This window comes from Electrophorus electricus, chromosome 5, assembly GCF_013358815.1.
Source record: "Electrophorus electricus isolate fEleEle1 chromosome 5, fEleEle1.pri, whole genome shotgun sequence".
Lineage (NCBI taxonomy): Eukaryota > Metazoa > Chordata > Actinopteri > Gymnotiformes > Gymnotidae > Electrophorus > Electrophorus electricus.
In genome coordinates this window covers 24,432,503-24,448,337 of record NC_049539.1, presented here as the reverse complement: position 1 = coordinate 24,448,337, position 15,835 = coordinate 24,432,503, and the positions used below count along the sequence as shown (strand labels likewise).

The window sequence follows — 15,835 nt, the reverse complement described above, 5'->3', positions numbered from 1 at the left end:
ATTGTAAACTAAAGCACACTGGTATTTTCCTAGAGTTTACATTTTACCGAGTTAACACAAAGCCATATTTCATCAACTCTATTGTAAATTTGTGTGGATTTCATGCATTTTCCATGTATGTTCAGAATTACCTCTTTGTGTTGTTTAACTTTAGAGCCAGTTACTGTAGAAAACAAACAAAATAGTCAAAGGAATTTAGCTGTGGATGTAGAACTGAGTGTAAATATTATATACATGATATCATATATGATAGAACAACATGATATGAGCATAAATATGAAGTGTGTGTGTGTGTGTGTGTGTGTGGGTGTCATATATATACAGAAGAGGTTAATGGATGATCTTTAAACAGCAGTATCAGCAGTACCGTCTTTGTGCTGTTTTATCCTCTTCAGCAAGACCAGAAGAACACCGATGAGAATCACAATCACAGCACTGAACACCAACGTCAGCATGACTACATCTGAAGAGCAGTGAGCTGAAGAAGATTAAAAGAATGTTAAGAATTATTCATTTAGAATGTTAAGAGTAAAGAGTTCTTTTGAAATCTGTATATGTGACAGCCCGATGTGGTTGATCTCATTCTTGCAGCTGATTCACATTTATGTTTTAAAAACCAGAATGCAAACAGCAAAATGAAGAGAGCATGATCCATATCCAATTACTTAAACAAAAAACAGAAAATGATCAGCAGAAGAAAATGAGAATACAAACCTTCAGAACTGCTGTTGAAAAGTGTTTCATTTCGCTCTGAAAAACATTGTTTATTGATTAATACAGTTACATGTAGAACATGTCATGAAGCATACCCATTTTTAATCAATCATGCTATATAAATGTTTGTTAATGAGTAATGTAATGTGACTGCACAGAAAGTTACCTGTCACTTGTAAATATGTTGCATTGCTGAAGGAAATGAAGTCTCTCGGCTGAGTGCCACAGTAATAAAGTCCTGAATCAGTGTGATTAACTGCTTTTATTGTCAGAGAGATGTTCTGGGAGTTTACAGTCATCACAATTCGTTTACTTTGATTGACAAAATAGCAGAGGCTGCTTGGAGAAAATATTTTGTAATATTGGCAAGAAATGTAAACTGGCACAGAACTATCTGTGTGCTTAAACCAGTATACGTAAATTGATGTTGTTTGTTCACTCTGGTACCAAATGGTGACATCATCACCAGGTTCTGCCACCAATACTAGAGTGACTGGAGAGCCCAGAGTCACTGGGAGCAAATCTGCAATCCAAAAAATGAAAAATAAACACAACCTGTTTGAGGATAACAGTATAAAAACATTCAGCCTTAACCATGAACACCTGAAAAATCATCTTTATCTTGATGACTTCTTCAAAACAATGTTTTACTCTCTCTGTTTCATAATGTAAATGAGATTAGTATTACTTACCAACGCCATGGAACAGGAGAAACAGAAGTAATATACAAACCATTCCTGCTATCAGACATGAAGAGGAAATGTGACTTGTCATATCAAACTCTGCGTTATATAGTTGGAGGTGTGGCTTATGCATTAAATAAAAATTCATAAACTGCAATAATTTCAGTGGAAAATAATATATGTATTTTGCAACACATAAATAAATAGATAATACACAAAAAAAGGGATCACGTCATACATTCATACAGTATTACATACGTTCCTGTAAATAAAGTCTCTTGCCATATTGTGTCATGTGGTCACAGGTCTTCAGTGTCACTGCTGTCAGCCAGCATCATTATAGATGTGGTGAAGACAAACACTACTAGAGCTTGTCTTCATGACCTTTAATACAAGTACAGGTTGAATCTAAAAGTCCCATGGGATTGGCACACCGCTCAAATGCAACAAAACATACAAAACATTTGTAACATGAATGCAAAACATTTTTTGATGTGTAGAACTGACTTACAGCCTAGAACCCTGCATAAGATTATTGTATTTGTATTGTCAGTGATAATTTCAGAGTCAGAGGATCAGTCACAGTGATAGTAATGGGATGAGGGGATCAGTCACAGTGATAGTAATGGGATGAGGGGATCAGTCAGAGGAATGAAAAGGAGTTGATGGGCCAGTGAAGCATGTTCACAGTTAGTCTGTATGGTCATGTCTAGTGGTGCATGAATGCCATTCTTCTCAGTCCAGGTGTGAGTACGAGTACAAAATCTTTTAGTATTTACTGATATCATACCAATACTCATATCAATAAAGATAGATGGATAGATAGATAGATAGATAGATAGATAGATAGATAGATAGATAGATAGATAGATAGATAGATAGATAGATAGATAGATAGATAGATAGATAGATAGATAGATAGATAGATAGATAGATAGATAGATAGATAAGATAAGATAAGATAACTTTATTAATCCCAGAGGGAAATTAAAAATATAGATAATAAACTGCTTTGATCCAGTCACCAAACAGGAAACACATTTCTAACATGGACCAGTGAATGAGTTGAAATGTAGTGGAATGTTAAAGTGTGTGTTCACATTAACATGTGTCCTTCAGTTTAGATAAAGATAAATACACAATATTAACTTAATTCACTGGGCTTGGTATTTGGGCTCTGCACATTACAAATGTGCCAAAGTCTCTCACTGTAAGTGACTGACCTGTTATTTTCACTGAAATAGGGTGGTCTGTAGACATTTTTTGTCTAACATTTGCTGTAGCATTATTTGATACTGTGTGCTGATAGCAGTGGAGTCCTTGTACTCAGTTTTATGAGGTTTCTTGTATTACAGGAATAAGGTGTTTCAGGGAGCTGGAGTGTGGGGTGTTGTGTGTATCAATGTGAGCTGTTATACCCCATACAGGCAGGAGTGTGGGGTGCTGTGTGTATCAGTGTGAGCTGTTATACCCCCACAGGCAGGGTTGTGAGGTGTCATGTGTATCAGTGTTAGCTGTTATACCCCCATACAGGCAGGACTGTGGGATGTTGTGTGTATAAATGTGAGCTGTTATACCCCAGAAAGGCAGGAGTGTGGGGTGTTGTGTGTGTCAATGTGAGCTGTTATACCCCCACAGGCAGGATTATGGGGTGTTGTGCGCTGAAACTGCCTGCAGTTGTTTTGTGATGTTAAATGGACATTTAACGCCACCAGCATCTCCCAGGTTTGTCCAACAAAGGCATGTTCCACATAACACATATGTTGATGATGATGTCCTGGTCTGTTTGTTTGTTTCTATGTTGCCATAGTGGTCTTGCTAAATTTAGTTCTCTAACCAAGCTCAGGTTTTTGCTGTGGTTAGTAGCTTTCTCACCTCACTCTCATCACAGCTCAGGGGTGTGTGATGCTGGAGTGGGTGGGACATTCACAAGACAAAGGGGTTTCCATTAGAGCTCTTTAGTGAAGGTTTCAGACCATTTAGTTCCAGCACCCCAACTACCCTAATCGGTTCAGTGCTGCAGCCTGTAATGAGTCTCCAATACTACTGTGCTAATACAATACTACTGTGCTAGTACTAATACTACATCAATATAAGACCAAGCAGCTTGATTCTGATTGGTTAATACAATAACTCTTTGTCGACTACAATATGCCTACAGCACCCATATTAAGGATTGAAGTAAGTTATTTGCAGCCTCTCATAACTTTTTTTTTTTAATGTTAGAGCACCAAGTGCACCTTTCACCACTGTCAGTTTCAATGCCACATGCATGGAAACTCGAATCCCTGTCATTCTAGAGTCAATGAGACCATAGAGACCAAATCCAGAAATCAGCTGAACACTGTGGGAAAACATCAGAAACAAACAAGTGCCCAGGTGACCATATAGTGTGGTATATACCATGGAGATGCACCATCAAGTGTGGTGTATACCAAGGAGATGCATCATAAAGTGTGGTGTATACCAAGGAGATACATCATAAAGTGTGATATATGCACTGTCCCCACTGCTGTTCTGCATAGGCCTGAATTTCACTTAACAAGATCACCAGTAAGACTGGATATGGACACAGATTCAGGAGTAGAGCTACAATCAGCCACCTCCAGTACATGAATAACACCAAGGTTCACTTCACTATGGAAAGGGACATATACTGAATCGTTATTCCTCCTGATTTACAGAAAGGACACTGGAAAGTCATTTGGACTAGAGAAGTGTGGTTGGCTGATAATTAAAAGAGGAAAAGTGATCAGGAAAGAGTTTTTCCTCTACATGCCCTGACAGTAATCATATGTATATATGCACAATTAAGGAAACACAAATCAGATTTGTGCCTCCTTGTAATTTTAATGTGGCTTTAGTGTTCCAACAAAGGACCATTCTGTCACCTGAGATAAAACATTTTTCTATATGTATAAACAGGCCTTATTTTACCAGCATACACTCTGAAGGTGTTGTGTAGGCCTGTTTTAACAGATCTCCTCAAGTGAACTTTGTGATCAGTAAACATTTGCTTGTGGAAGTGAAAGGAGTATCTAGTGAGAACAAAAATTGAGTGGTTTTGATGCAAAGTGTGAGGAATAAACTGGGGGTCCATGTTGAGGTTGGAAAATATTTAGACCACTGTGTGTAAAAGAGCAGAATGGCTAGAATGACTGCTATGTACACAGCCACAGCCTTTGATGTGGTTAAAAGTGTTTGTTTGTTTGCTGTTCATGCAAAGACATGCACAGACAGACATGCACACATGCCTACAGATCTGTTTCCATCACACAGTGCCGTGGACAAAAATACATAAAAGACCACAGCTAAATTGCAGTTCTGTTTGATATTAACATGGTAATTAATAAATTGAATATTTGGGATTCTGATCCAATACAAAAGCATTACAGATGAATGCATATTGTAACGGGACGCACCCCCCACCCACGAGTCACGTGGTACGGCCTGCTGTGTGCGGGGGGGGGTTCACTCTTGTTTGTAGCCACACCCCCGTGATGGCACGCACCTGCACAGGGTTTAACATTGAGTGTTTGTTAGTCTATCTAAATGCCTGTCAGTGCGTGCCTTAGTGTTGGTCATTGTTTGTTAGAGTCTGAGTAGTATGTTAGTATTCATGCTTGTGTAGCCATTATTATTATTTGTATAATCTATGTCAATGTTACAGTCTTTATCATTAGCGTTGGTGTTTATGTTTACTGTTAATGTTATGTGTGAGTGCCACTATTGTCCTATATGTTTAATGTCATTAAATGTTGCACATAGTCAAGGGAGTCTGTGCGTCCTGTTCCGCACCCTGCGGCACTCGGGCCATCACACATATTCTCTCAATACAGTCCATAAACGTGGATTCACAAGTTGTACATCATTTAATCAGCCTTACTTTACACAGAATTCTGCCACTTTGATTACCATAGTAACCCCCAAAGTACTGTAAGCATCTCCAAACACTAAGCCAGACAGCAATACACAAACATGTACGTCCATGCTACAGCATCCATCCACCAGCTATTTAACATGTGGTGATCTGGGTTCTATCACTGGAACATAGCCAGGAGTCCCCAAGATCATGACTGACTGTGCTTTCATTGGGTGGGAAGGATGGGTTAGTCATACTCTCTCTAAGTTTCAGTTTACTTTACATGTTCATGCTGCTGTAATCCACTGAGCTAGTTAGTTTGTACTAAATGCAGTAGCTTATTAAGAGTATATTTAGAATGTAGTAGTTTACTATTATTCTTCTTGTGTGTTTATAGACCATATCAGCGCACATCACATTATATCATCATAGTATTTTGTTAGGTCAGTGATACTGTGGTGGATATGATTTTGGACCGCCAATCGCAAGGTTGTGGGTTTGAATCTCAGCTCTGCCATGCTGCCACTGTTGGGCTCTTGAGCAAATATTTTAACCCTCTCAGCTCCAGGTGTGCTGTACAATGGCAGGCATGTTCTCTGACACCAGCTCAAAGAAGCTAAGATATGCAAAGAGAAACATAACATTGTACAGTACACATGTACAAATACAGTATATATATTTATAACCAAATAAAGGCATTCAATCTGTCCTAAATCCTAATCTAGCAGCATACAAGCATATTAAACTACACTGCATTATACTCAGTTGTGAGCATTACAATTTAACAAATGTCAGACTGCACCAGGAGAAGTATTCCATTCTGTCTGGATGCTCTGTAATCATTCAGTAAATGAAGTTTATTCCACACTGACTGTTGTGTTTTCCTGGGCAGGCCTTCCCAGTTTGATGTCTATCTATGATTAAGTGGGGACAGTCTTTAAAGTGATATCAAGAAACTTCCCTTACAGAAGTCATGGCCAGCATCATAGTACATTGGTGGACGAGACCTCGGCCTTCCTCTGTGGCTCTGGAGGTCTTAAACTCCATCAGTCATGGAACTCTGACACTGAGCCACTGAGCTGGTCCCAGGTTTCTGTGTGGATCATCGAAGTCCCAGGAGCCTTATGGCCCTATGAGGTGTTTCACTTCCATCTCCAGCTCTGGGAAGACCAGCCACATTCTCCAAACAGGAAGCAACATGGATCACTTCCAGGGGTGATTTATTTGAAGAGTTCTGTTAGTGTCAGAGATGTTACTGTTGCAGAAGTAACTTCGGTTGCTATAGCTACCGGCTCTTTACAAATGGCTCTGAAGCCCCAGTCCTCCTCACTGCTATGAATAATCATTATTTGCTGGAGTCTTCTGTGAAGGTTCATACTAAAATGATATATGCAAATTAAAAATGAATGAAAAATGAAAGACACACTAACATAAATGGATTTACTGATTCAAACTGACAGTTTTCTTTCATTAATTGGTTTCATGGGTAAAGTGTGAATGTCACATTTTTGTAAGTACCTCTTCCTAGTCATGCAGTGGTAATGCATCATCAAGAAAAACATTCACCCTGGTCTCAGGCTCCATCCATCCTCACTGTCAGACGCATTGTGTCATTTTACAGTTCTGGATATTTTGGATTTATTTCACTGTTTTGTCCTGAAAATTTTAAATCTGACTGGTTATACAAGGTACTGAAGTGCCCCTCAGATGGATAAAAAAAACCTCGCAAGGTGGTTGTGTATTTATTTTCATATTGGTAGCTTCAGTATTCTCTTCATGTGAATGAAAGGAGTTGAACTGTTCAGCTCCAGGACTCTATCCATCCTCACCCTTAGGCATTATGTTGCTGCAATGTTATAGCTATACTGGATATAGTCCACACTTTTGGCCTGAAAAATAACATCTATACCTGAAATACCTGCCAGTCAGCTGGAAAAAGAACAAGCAACCAGGAGTGTTTGAACTGCTCTTAAGTAGGCAGGAGGACAAGAATGGAAATTCACATCATTTATCCCTCTGGTGGCCCTCTGCTGGTCCTCTCCCTAGTGCTTACTAACACACCTCATTCAGCTCAGAAGGACTTAATACAAAGCTGAGGTGCTGAATCAGGTGTTGTGGCACAGGCTTTCCACTAGATGACGCGCCAAAGCAGCATTTGTTTATTTCTGCATTACTTCTGTTGAAGGTAACATTTCCTGCTAATAAAACAAAACGCTTATGAGTCTAAAAACATTCAGATCCTCGCAAAGAAAACAAAATCCACATATACATACAAAATGTGTTTTTGTAACACATATGTTGTTATATTTCACCAACAAATGTGACATTTTAAGGCTGATGTTAAAACCTGTAAAATATTTTCAAATATAATGATTTTTTGCTACTAAACTTGTTTGTACACACAGCAGGGAAGTGAAAGCAGTTACTAGTTCATTGTGAGACATTATCTTTTATGTTTGTTACATTGTACTGTGTGCCTTGTAGCTGTGCAAATGCATTCAGAGAGCATTAGCTAAAATTCAGTTTCTGTGGTAGATAGTAAACTGTGATTTGTTAACAAATATAGTGCCAGTTCACCTGTTTTTAAAGGGGAAAAGGCCTGTGATGGTTCAGCTGTTGTCTGCCTTTACATAAGCTGACATGTCTGTCCAGCATGTCAAACCTGAAATCTCTGTCCAACCTTTCAGTTATAAACACACTATCATTTAAACACAATTTTTCTTTCAAAAATTGTACACTTCTGTTTGTCTAATATATTTTGTCAGTTACAAAAGCTTATAAAAGGCCTGACATAGTTGATCTCTGTTTTCTGCCTTTACATCTGCTAAAACCTGAAATGCCTGTCAAATCTTTCAGATCTATACACTGTGTTATTTATATACTTGTATATGACATTTTTTTTAGTAGTGTGAAATGCATGCTGAAGTTTGTTGACCACAGAGATATGAAAGCTTCCCTTCTGTTCTTCAGCTGCATGCTGAGAAAATGTTGCCAGAGGTCACACTGTGTCATTTACACACTTGTTTTTGTCTTTTCTTCAGTTGTGCAAAATGAGCTCTGGTGTATTTTAACCACAGAGATGTGAGAGCTTCCATTCTGTTCTTAGTTCAGTCGCAAGCTGAAAAAATGTTGCCAGAGGCCACATTTGAATATTAACCACCAACCTGGTTTATACACAGATCAGTGCAGGGGTAAGAAAGGAAGTTATAATGGGAGTTAGTAGTGTACATAATTTACATAATGTCATGGATCGCTCGCCTCCTGCTCGTTGTTCCACTTGGGCCACACACGTTACACATAAATGTTTTGAAAATGGAAGTGACAATTACTTGCACATCCATTCTTTCATTTTTATTTAGATACATTTAATACATTTATTGTTTCACTTTTTATCTGAATAAATTCTCATAATGTTCATAATGGAACTAAACCAGTGACTCTAGACCTACATATTCATAAGAGAAAATGATAGCAAATGTCATTCCTGTAGATGTAACACTGATAAACGATTTCTGTGGCATTCTCGTTTCATTAATAGCAGAATGTAATGCAATAACTTAATGTACAAAACAAATCAGGGTTGTGTCCTAAGCCCCCTGCTCTACTCACTGTACACCTACGACTGCACAGCCACTTCCAGCTCCACCATCATTGTCAAGTTTGCTGACGACACCGTTGTCATGGGCCTGATCTCGGACAACGATGAGAGGGCCTACCTGGAGGAGATTAAACACCTGGAAAACTGGTGCCAGGAAAATAATCTCCTCCTAAACATCAGCAAGACAAAGGAGCTGATCGTGGATTGCAGCAAGAAGCAGAAGAAGCGGCACTACCAACCTGTGAGGATCAGTGGAACCACGGTGAGAGAGAGAGTAGATAGTTTCAAGTACCTTGGTGTTCATATCTCGCAGGGCCTGTCCTGGTCCCGCCATACCAACTCCCTGGCAAAGAAGGCTCGTCAGCGTCTTTACCACCTCAGATGCCTAAGAAACTTCAGACTGCCCTCCAAGGTACGGCGGAACTTCTACACCTGCACTATTGAGAGCATCCTCACGGGGAACATCACAGTCTGGTTTGGGAACAGCACCAAGCAGGACAGACAAGCACTCCAAAGGGTAGTGCGTTCAGCTGAGCGTGTCACTCGTATGGAACTTCCTGACCTGCAGACCATCTACGACAAGTGGTGCCAGACCAAGGCCAGGAGGATTGTGAAGGACCCCACCCATCCCAACAATAGGCTCTTCTCTCTGTTGAGGTCAGTGAAGCGCTTTCGCTCCCTGAAGACCAAGACAGAGAGACTGAAGAGGAGCTTCTTCCCACAGGCCATTCGGGCCCTGAATCAGGGAAACTGATAAACTGTGGGGACCACCACCACCATGTAACATAACTGTAATATGTTCAATTACCACCATGTAACATATAACTGTAAATATGATGTCAACTGCAAGATGGGACTGTACATTCTGTACATTGTGTACATATATAAATATCCATATATACATTGTACATTGTGTATATAAACATAATACACATATATTGTACATACACTTAATATATTTTTGTATATACATATAGAATATATATTTCACTATGCACCTCTGTTTTTCTTTTTCCTCAGTTTGGACAGAGCTCTCAACCATTTCACTGCGAGTTATACTGTGTATGACTATGTATGTGACAAATAAACCAAACTTGAACTTGGAACTTGAACTTGAAATCAGTAAATATCATTTACAACAAATGTATTAAAATATCTGCAGAAAATGGCTCTCTCAGTAAATCTGCATTAAACAGTAAACCTGTAAAGTTGACATATGTGATTATGGAAAGGGAAGTGAAGAGTGTAAGTAGGAAAATTGGTGTTTGGGTGTTTGTCATGCAGCAAGCAGTGTGTGAAAATGGCTGGAGGTCATAGTCTCATAGGAGACCACAAAGACCATGATGTACTGAAGCCACCCACACACACATTGCCAACACTCTTTGTTTCAAATATGATGTTACATCAAAAGTAATGGACTGAAATATGTTGATATGAAAAATGAAATATGAAGATGACTGAGTAAAAAAATCACCTGATAATTCTTGTTGTTCCTCTTTTTTGTAGAAGACCAAGCTTTCCATTTGTCTGTTTGATTACGTCTGTACTTATTCTGCCTCAAACAGCAACAAAAGGGCTTTAGAGCAATCACTTTTAGAACAATCACTACTGTCTCCTCCACCAGCAATGGAAGTTTTAAAAGTTAATTTTATTAATATAAGGACATGTTTAGAAGTTAAGTCACTACATGTTTCAAGTAACATTCAATTTTGAATTATTTTTTTTTTTACAAAGGTGAATAATTTTTTTTTCCCAGATTATTTACATTATGAAATTAACCTACGGTAGCTTGGTTTCAAAATTTTCTGTTAATGTGAACACAGAAATCAGATCTAACCTCTTAACACTTCAGCAAGTGTGATGAGTCAGTAGTTATGAAGTAACTCATGGTGTTTTCACATAATATAAACCCTTTTCATATGATTTACTTAAAACGATTGACCCAAAAGACCAGTCTGAAGAATACACTTTAATTAAAACAATTGATGATTCCAAATACTGATTTCATTAAATTTACATCACAACAAATCAAACTGGGCCTTTTCTGTTTGGAACACATTTATATGCGTATGAGTCACCATCACAACATCATATGTTAGTAATTTAGCTCACGTAAAAACATGCGTGTAGACACACACACACACACACACACACACACACATTTTTAGTATGTATCATTAACCCGGCTAAAAAAAATGGTTTTATTTAGTTATAGAGTAAACACATGCTGTACATGCAAAAAAATAAATAAATAAATAAATAAATAAATAAATAAATAAATAAATATATATATATACTATTATTTTACCATGAATATAAGTAACAAACTCTCCATTCTTGCACTGGTCACATCAACCTTCCAAATTAATCCAGTTTGTGATACATCACATTAACTGCTCAAATGCAATTACAGATCTTCAAATAGTCTCTGATGCTTTTGTGTTCGAGGACACAGACACTTTTCTCTGGTTGTGTTTGTCAAAACTACAGAGTACAGATATGAAAAATATGGCAGGGATCACAGCCTTTTATGGCTGTTGTTGGTTTAAATAATTAACTATGTAAAGCTGTTCAAAACAGTAAAGGAATTATGTATAACTTTATTCTATCACAGTACAATGCTAGTGTCTTACTGAAGAATACACAACCTCAGTGTCCATCACTTCAGTGTGTCTCCCTGATTTCTTGATTTTCTTATCAGAAAAATGTAAAGCAGCATATTTGGAATCTTGCTCCTGCAATAGTACAAAAAACTACCACTAGATGATAAATTCTTTTATCAATGGTGTATTCCTTTAATCAATACTAATATCCAAATTCACTGTATTGTTATAGTCATGAAATTTATTTTAAGATCTGATTCTTTATATATTTTATGATTCCTTTGTAAAATAGCTACTGTTCCAAAGAGCTACTGTTCCATCTAATTTGATCACAATTAGTTGGACTGCTTTTGGAGAAATTTAATAACATGTTAAGTAAATCTTGTCCTAAATAAAGGTGTTCTTTATTTTTCTTTCTTTCCATATATATGTGGGTTTCAAACATCATGTATTTTCATAATTACCTCTTTCTCTTGTTGTACTTTAAAGTCAGTTTCTATAAGAATCAGTCAAAATAAATGATCTCTATTATTAATGTAACATTAACAATATAAAATAGTTTTTTAGTTTTTGTTCTGAGTTGTATTTTTGAACATGCGTAAATCTTAATGGTTCAATTTTAAACAGCAGTATCAGCTGTACCGTCTTGGTGTTGTTTTCTCCTCTTCAACATGACTAGAAGAACACTGATGAGAATCACAATCACACCACCGAACACCACTGTCAGCATGAAGTAGACTTCGGAAAAGCAGTGAGCTGGAGAAGAGATTTAAAGAAAGGAGTTATTTTTAAATCTGTACATGTGACTTTGCACTGAATTTCATCTACGTCTTTCAGTTAATTATTTACAATCAAATTTTAAACAGCAGAATATAAACACCGAAATTAAGAGAGGATCATTGAATATATGATTATGAATGTATATGAGATCACAAACCTACAGAACTGGTCTTGGATGGTGTTTCACTTTTCTCTAGAAAGCAACAACAACAAAAAACAGTTTAATGATTTATTAAATTTCATGAATTTAATATTAACCATAATTTTACTTCTCTATAGTGCATTACTATTGATTATCAAATATGTCATATAAATATTGTAATGTGATTCTTTTGCACAGAAAGTTACCTGATCAGCTAAAGAATATAACAAGATATAACAAACCTTCTTTAAATTTTCTTTTGAAATGTGTTTCATTTCGCTCTGAAACAAAATTGTTTTATTGACTAAGACAGTCACATGATTCAATAAAGGACATCATAATACAGAAACATCTTTAAAACAACATAAATATTTGTTAATGAGTAATGTAATGAGAGTCATCACAAAATGTTACCTATCACATGTAAATATGTAGCGTTGCTGAAGGAAATGTGAGTGCTTTGCGGAATGCCACAGTAATACAGTCCTGAATCAGTGTAATTCACTCCAGTTATTGTCAGGGAGGTGTTCTGGGAGTTTACAGTCATCACAATATGTTTACTTTGATTAACAAGAGAACAGGGGCGAGATGAAAAATATTGTAAATACAACTGGCACGCAGCATGATGTGGAACAGAATGATTTGTGTGCTTAAACCAATATATGAAAACTGCTTCCATCAGGTTATGCTGGTACCAAATGGTGACATCATCACCAGGTTCTGCCACCAATATTAAAGTGTCTGGAGAGTCCAGAGTCAATGCAATCAAATCTGTAACCCATAAATCAACAAAAATAGAAAAAAAAACATGAACTGTCTGAGGGGGGCAGTGAAAAAACATTGAATAAGTATAATCTTTATGACTTCTTCAAAACAATAAAGTTGGTTCTCTCTATTTAATGTAAATGAAATTAATATTACTTACCCATGCCATGAAAAAAGAGAATCAGAACTGAAATACAAGCCATCACTGTTATCAGAGTAGACACAAAAAGGAAATGTGACGTGAATAAAACTGTGCTTTATATTGTAGGAGGTGTGGCTTATACAATACATGAAAATGAATCATCATTTTTGTGTAAATATAAAATATGTAATTAATAACAAATAAATAAACAGATCATAATAGACATTGACAATAGATAATAAAGACAAAAATAAATAAATGTCATCATTAATCAATGTCCCCAAGTGCTCCTGTCAAGACTTGGACAACCTTGGTTTTAACTTTCCACATTCTATATATTTTTTTTCTTTCTGACTCTAGTATTTCTCCAATGTATCATCTTCCTTCATTTATAATATTACTACCATTTTGGACTATCATACTTACCACCACTGCTGTTTTTCTGGTAGTTATCTATTGTTTATGTGTTTAATTCACTATGACTTTGTCTTAAGTCTGTCTCTTAAGTCACACCAAAGCTTACTTTTGGAATTATTGCTTCTACAAACATTTGTGAAGGAACGGGTGACTCTCAGGAACTCAGTGAATTTCAATGTGGTACCGTGATAGAATGCCAGCTCTGCAATAAGTCCACTCGTGATATTTCCTCTCTACTAAATATTTCACAGTCAACTGTCAGTGGTATTATAACAAAGTGGAAGTGATTGGAAATGACAGCAACTCAGCCATGAAGTAGTAGGCCACGAAAAAGGACAGCAGGGTCTATCACATCACCAAACGCAATGCAAAGCATCGGATGCGGTGGTGTAGAGCACGCTGCCACTGGATTCTAGAGCAGTGAAGACGTGTTCTCTGGAGTGGCAATCTCCTGCCAATCTCTGTCTGCCAATCTCATGGATGAATCTGGGTTTGACGGTTGCCAGGAGAATGGTACTTGTCTGACTGTACTGTGCCAAGTGGAAGGTTTGGTGGAGGGGGGATTATGGTGTGGGGTTGTTTTTCAGGAGTTGGGCTCAGCCCCTTAGTTCCAGTGAAAGGAACTGCTAATGGTTCAGCATACCAAGAGATTTTGGACAATTTTATGCTTCCAACTTTGTGGGAACAGTTTGGGGATGGCCTCTTCCTGTTCCAACATGACTGCGTACCAGTGCCCAAAGCAAGGTCTACAAAGACATGGATGAGCGAAATTGGTGTGGAAGAACTTGATTGGCCTGCACAGAGTGCTGACCTCAATATATATATAAATAAATAAACATTTTAGTATTCATCTTTTGGTACAATATCTGCTTAGTTCACTACAATTTGTCTGACTCTGTAGGTCTCACAAAAGATTGGTTTAGTTTTTTTCACAATTCTCTGTGGCGCCTTGTAAGATGTTCTCCTGTATTATCCCCGCTGCTTGGTTGTGTCTCTGTGTTCAGTCCTGCCTTCTCCAGCCATTGGTAGGATTATCTTATGTCAGCCATCTCAACCTTCTATCACTGATACATTCCATGGAGGAATTTATCCTGTCATGACACCTTCTCTGCTTCTATGGTGACCGTGTCCTCCATCTGTCTAAAACAATTCTTCATCCTTGGGGTAAATGGCTTGGATGTATTCTTAGATTTTCATGTGTCATGTCCCCACCCTGACACTAATTTTGGGAGCCTTAGATGTTCCTCGGAGTGCTCTGTTTGGACTGAGATCAGTTTTGTAATTCCTAGGGTTTGTTAGAGCCACTTCGCCATCTTAAGGGTCACAACCCTAAGTAGTCCAATCACCACTGGAACAACATTAACCCTCCACCTTCTCTCTGGTTCCTCAGGTGAACTTCTGTAATCAGTCAACAATAAACCAGTCATTGGAGTGACAAGGGTATCTACTGAGAACAGTGCTCAAAGTTCTAATGCAAAGCGCAAAGACAGGGTCCACATTGAGGATGGAAAGCACCCAGACCTTGGTGTGCAGTATGAATAGAAAATAGCTCTTAAGTGAGCAGTCCAAAACCTTTGATGTGGTTAAAGGGCTTTGTGTTCATGCAAAAGCAAACTGTCAGTGCAGAGATGTGCACACACATGCACACAGAACTGTTTCCATCACACAGTGCTCTAGACATAAGATACACAAAAGATGAGCTAAATTAAGCTAAAGTAAGCGATGTTAAACAGACATTTAAAAAATTGGAAATTAATGTAATATTTGGGTTTATGATCCACTACAAGTGAACCCACACCGTTGCTGCAGTCTATAAATTGCCATTCCTAAAGTCTCTTATTGTGTTGAGAATTCGGCTACCACAGTAAAGCACTACACCACTACACCCTCTAAAAATTAAACCAGAGAACTATAATTAAACATAACACAGAAAATGTACAGCCTTTACAAAAATAGAACACACACAAATCTTCAAGCATATATTTGAACAAGTGGAGAACTGGGTTATGTTAGTAGAATATGAATTTGAATTTCAATGCCACATCTGTATGTGTTCAGGGGTCTCTGACGTTGTAGCTGGCTGTGCTCTCTTTGCATTGAAGGCGAAGGGTGAAGCTAGCCAAGTGAGA

The 15,835-nt window shown here is 37.7% G+C and overlaps 1 long non-coding RNA gene across 1 annotated transcript; it reads right to left on the bottom strand.

Moving 5' to 3' along the window:
* Window positions 1-11,405: 11,405 nt before the first annotated feature.
* LOC118241403 lies at window positions 11,406-12,193 on the bottom strand. The gene is made up of 3 exons (XR_004776057.1): window positions 12,103-12,193; window positions 11,925-11,956; window positions 11,406-11,592 (listed from the first exon to the last, which is right to left on the bottom strand). It is a non-coding gene; the product is annotated as an uncharacterized LOC118241403 (long non-coding RNA).
* Between the last annotated feature and the right edge of the window lie 3,642 nt (window positions 12,194-15,835).